The 5724-nt window shown below is 36.5% G+C and overlaps 1 pseudogene; it reads left to right on the top strand.

Annotated features, from left to right (window-relative positions):
* Positions 1 to 891: 891 nt before the first annotated feature.
* Positions 892 to 2145, top strand: LOC105546777 (annotated as a pseudogene).
* Positions 2146 to 5724: the final 3579 nt, after the last annotated feature.

The raw sequence follows: 5724 nt of genomic DNA on the forward strand, positions 1-5724 counted from the left end.
TTTATAATCCTATCAATCCTTATATTTTATGCTCTAGTCTCAGGAACTCTGTACTCCACCCTCAGACCATTTTACCCTCTCTTGTGAAAAAAGTTTTGGGTTCCCAGCAAGGGGTTGAGCCAAGGGATATGGGCCTTTTTGTCAATTTTATCTGATTAGCCTGTCTCCACATTGCCCCAGGACATTATTAATCAGCTTTCTCATTGTAATTTTTGCCTTCTGAGTTTTGAAACTTCCCCAATCTGTGTAAATACAGGAAACTGGTTTGGTGCTCTTTAATGTTGGGGAACCAGTAGGAGCTCCCTTTGGTCCACCCAACATTTGATAGTGTTGTATTAAGACTCAAAAGGTAAACAAAAATTTTATTATCTCTCATTAATACTATCCAAAAGTCTTGTTCAAGAGAAAACTAAATTTTACTTTGTATTAGAGTACTATCAATACTAAAGCTAATTTTAGTAAAACCTAATGAATGATTTCATTGACTCTCACTCAGCTTTTGACCACACAAGAATTCCATAAACCTTTTATATATCCAAAGGAATATAAATAAATCATTCTACCATAAAGACACATGCACATGAATGTTCATTGCAGCACTATTCACAATAACTTTTCACAATTTCAAAGACATGGAATTTACCTAATGCCCATTAATGCCCTCTTACAAAATTGTTTTCTATTTTTCTCTTTCTCCAACTTTTAGATCTATTTAGTTTTATCTACATCGTTTTTTCCATTCATTTTGAAACAATCTTTAAAATACCACTAAACCAGGCCAGCATGCCTACACGCTCCCTAGGTGCTGCTAGTCTGTGTGCAGGAGTGGGAGGTGGCAGGCCTCCAACTTCAGCATTCTCTGCTGACTGTTCTAGTGAGGTGTTGCCAGCCATGAACCATTTTGGTACCCAGTTGGTGGGAGGCACGGTGACCTCGTTGCTGCCACTGAAAGCCTGTAACAATGAAAATCTCAGCAAAATTGACATGTCTTTGGATGATATCATCAAACTAAATTGAAAGGAAGGAAAGAAGCAGACTTTTCTAACTGGAGCCTGGGAATTCAGGATGAGCATACGATGGAGAATCCAATAGAATTCTGGCTTTGGTAAGCCTAGTCTGAGCCACAGAGGAAGAGTAATGCCTGGAAAGAGATAGCTTTATGGAGTTATCACTGGCCTTGCATCTAGGAAAGCAACTGGAATTCACAAAGAAATTAGTCCTATGTATCATCCATCTCTAAGTGACAGGAATATAGAACGCTATTTTCTAGTGTTAAAAAGGAAGGGAAACCTTTTGAGACTAATACGAAGTGCAGAAAAACCAGTTGCAGTTCTCAAGAGACCTAACCAGCTAAACAGAAAAAAATAACATTCCAGACAATTTTACCAAGAGTGGAAATAAATTAAACCATCACAAACACGAGCGTTAGGCAGATTTTCTTTTCAGAAGACACCTAAAGGTTCAGGCCCAGTTGAACGCAAGAGCAATTGCTGGATAACGTAGTAGGAAAGAGAACTCATCAATGGCAGACTTTTGTTGCAGGACTTCTTTTTAGTGCAGCTAAAGATGTGGTCCTTGTCCCACGGCCACAAAAATTTAGGCTCACAGACAATTTGTGGAGTGAGAAAAATGGAACTTATTGGGCAAAAAGGAGAAAAGGGGGAACAGTGACCTTCCGCAAAGCCAGAACGGCCGCTAGTGTGCTCCATGCCTCGTCATTTGAATCCAAGGCTCCACCCAGGAAGAGGAGGGGCCAGGTTCCTCCCTACTGCAAACGGTAGGAACTTCTGTGGCACCCAGTGTGCATTACTCCCAGTGCATAGGCGGTTGGAGTTTTCCCACGGACTCCTTCTCACCTGGCTGTCTCACTTTCACCACCAACAGAGGAATTTTGACTCTGTCTGTGGACAATCCTGGAGGAGTGCAACACTCCAGTAACACAGAAATCAGGATTAATTCATACTGCTGTATCTTCATTTTTAACAAAATGGAAGCAATGTGAAATAAAGAAAGTTCTTAAAGTGGTCCCCTACAATTGACATAAACAGTACTGGAAAAGAGACAGAGATGACTTTGAATGAGAAGTTTAGGATCCTGAAGGAACAAAGAGCCACTCTGACAACAAAGAAGGAAGCTGTTGTGTAACTGTATTAGTCTGTTCTCACAGTGCTAATAAAGACATACGTGAGAGTAGGTAATTTATAAAGGAAAGAGGTTTAATAGACTCAAAGTTTCACATGACTGGAGAGGCCTCAAAATCATGGCAGAAGACAAAGGAGAAGCAAAGGCATGTCTTACATGGTGGCTTACATGGTGGAGAGCTTGTGCAGGGGAACTCCCATTTATAAAACCATCAGATCTTGTGAGACTTATTCACTACCATGAGAACAGCATGGGGGGAACCACGCCCATGATTCAGTTATTTCCACCTGGCCCTGCCCTTAACATGTGGGGATTATTACAATTCAAGGTTGAGACTTGGTTGGGGACACAGCCAAACCATGAGAACAGCATGGGGGGAACCACGCCCATGATTCAGTTATTTCCACCTGGCCCTGCCCTTAACATGTGGGGATTATTACAATTCAAGGTTGAGACTTGGTTGGGGACACAGCCAAACCATATCAGTAATCACGGGATTGATCCCATATCAAAGGGACTTTTGTGTGATGACTCTGAAAAATTGAATTGTTTGAAGAGTTCATCATAGAAATTCAAGAAACTTTGCTTCAAAATATTCACAAGGCTAACTCATTTTTATTTTTGAAGATTTTATTTGTATTTTTTAAATAAAACAGGTATAATATAATGCCCTGAGAAAATAACAGGGAATATACCTGTTCTTAAAGATTTCGTTGTTGGCTCAGACAGAACAATTATCTATTTGACTTCTTTGGTTCCTCTTGTAGCAGAAGGAAGATAGAAAGATAGAAATTGATTATTTTTATGATAGTGGTATTTAGGATCTCATTGCCTTTGCCAATTTTTTTAGACTTTATCATGATAAATCTTGGTCTTCTGAGATATGAGTAGGTCCCTTTGTTGCTGTCACTTATCCTTTAATAGTGTGGATGTAATAAATATAGTTGCCTTGTCTTCATTAGAAATATTTTTTAAAATAATGGAATTCTAGTTTGGCGTTTTAAGATTTATGGAAATATATGAAACTTGGTTCATTTTTCAGGTACATTTTAGGCTAATGCTCCAGAATTATGAATTTTTAGTGTTGAACTTGTAACAAGAAATGTAGCTCTAGGCATTAGTCTCAGATTAAAATGTTGGTGCTTGAAGGCTGAAAATGCGTATTTACAAAGTTATCTGATAGGGCCTTGGAGGAGAGGATTCAGTTTAAAAATCTGACAGTTTGTATTTAGTAAATGAAAGCATGAGAGGAAGTAGCAAATTGAAAGATGGGTAACTGAGATGAAAAACTTCAAAACTTAGGTCATACATGTACTGTTTGGATTTAGTGTACTTGAGTCTAGTGTCCACAAATAATTCTTCAAACGGTATTTAGAAGAACTATAATTATTAAATGAATTGAGTCCCTTGGACATTTTGATAGTAAAATTAATAGCCATAAAGTCCTAAACTTTATTTGAAAAGTTACTTCTCATTTGAAAAGTTAAAATTTATGAACTTTGAAGCTTGCTAAATTAATTTATAGCTCCAAAACCAAAAATATACTTGTATATGTCACAAATACGATGCAAAATATATAATAGAATTACATTGTACCTTGTTGTTTACCTTTCACTGATTTCTTGTACGGTATAAAGTTCAGTAATGATGGGGAGAAAAGGGCTCTACCCCTACCCCCCAGACCTCTGATGGGTGGGAGGAGTAAGTCTGTTTGCCAAGATAGTGCTGAGTCCTCAGATGTTGTACACTATAAATTATAGTATAATGACAAATTCAGCAAAATGTTCCAGCTATAAGTTACAAGTTTGGTCATTTTGAAGCTTGACATTTTAGTTGCTATAATGTTAAAAACATCCAAGTAGGTGATAGTTTCTCTAAAGTATATTATTAATACTGACTTTTCCTGTAAAATAAAACATCGTTATCGTTCAGCCTGCCTTGCATTGTATACTAGACTTCATTGTTGTAGCTCATGCTTCTTGGGATACTTAATGGTTTATGCTAGCCCTGGAAAGCTATCAGTAACAATTTCATGCTTATATCAAAGAATTAAGTCTGATCCTTAATATCTGATATTTTGCCAGTACTTCTAGTGATAAGGGATTTTTGAGAGTCAGTCACAGAATTTAAAAATAAATTCTAGTCTTTCCTTAGCTATTTGATACTCATCCCTGTTCCTTCAAAAGACATGATCACATTATTTTTTATGGCTACGGGGACAAATAGGCCAAGTACTCATCGCAAAGCATTTTTGTAAGTATGCTTGCTTATATTTAGTCCAGAAACAATGCATTCTAGATTGGTTTAGAATTACTGGTAGCTTATTTTACAGCAAGGAAAAGCAGCTGAGCAAGAATTTGCTGTCTTTAGAACAGTTTGTGAAATATGATATAAGGGTGTTTTCATTTTCCTATTCCCTTAAATATAATTGTACAGAGCTACTATTAATGTAATTTTTTGAGAAAACCTTAAAAATATCCCCAAATATTGAAATTAAGGGCATCAAATGACAAATTATCTTTGGTATATTAAACTATTTCCCTTCATGGATCTGTAATTTAAGTATAAAATATTGCCTTTGGTACAATTAAGACTTGTGTACATGTTGTATATAAACAAAGCAATATGCTTTCTTGGAGGAAAATTTTCTTTCTCTGAAATTTTTTTCATGGTTGTAGTCATCCTTGTTCAGTTCGTAAAAGTTTTGTTTGTGTTTTTTTAAACAGGATGCAACTTAAAATTTTCTTTGCATCAAGGTATATGCAAAACTTTGTTGCAGTGCATCACAAAATGAAAGTTTGCATTTAATGAGGAGATGCTTTACACAGTACTTTTTGCTATTTTTTGGAAAAGTTGCATTTAGATCTATTCTGAAGCTGTTAACTTTTAACAAATAAAATGTTACTGGTTTCCACAATGAAATACCATCTCATACCAATCAGAATGGCTATCATTAAAAGTCAAAAAATAATAGATGCTGGCAATGTGGTGGGCAAAAGGAAACACTTATACACTGTTGATGGGATTGTAAATTAGTTCAACCATTGTGGAAAGCATTATAATGACTCCTCAAGAGCTAAAGGCAGAACTGTCATTCGACCCAGCAATCCCATTACTGGGTATCTATCGGAAGGAATGTAAATAAATCATTCTACCATGAAGACACATGCATGTGAATGTTCATTGCAGCAGTATTCACAATAGCTTTTCACAATTTCAAAGACATGGAATCTACCTAATGCCTATTAATGACAGCCAGATAAAGAAAATGTGGCACAGATATACCATGGAATACTACGCAGCCATAAAAAAGAATGAGATCATGTCTTTTGTGGGAACATGGATGAAGCTGGGGGCTATAATACTTAGCAAACTAACACAAGAACAGAAAACCAAATACCACATGTTTTCACTTAGAAGTGGGAGTTGAATAATGAAAACTCATGAACACAAAGAAGGGAGCAATAGACACTGGGGTCTACTTGAGGGTAAATGTTTGCTAGGCAGAGTAGAATGACTGCACTTAACACAATGTATTGTATATTTTAAAACAGGTAGAAAGGAGAACTTTAAATGTTCCCA

This window comes from Mandrillus leucophaeus, unplaced genomic scaffold, assembly GCF_000951045.1.
Source record: "Mandrillus leucophaeus isolate KB7577 unplaced genomic scaffold, Mleu.le_1.0 Scaffold368, whole genome shotgun sequence".
In the NCBI taxonomy this organism is placed as follows: Eukaryota; Metazoa; Chordata; class Mammalia; order Primates; family Cercopithecidae; genus Mandrillus; species Mandrillus leucophaeus.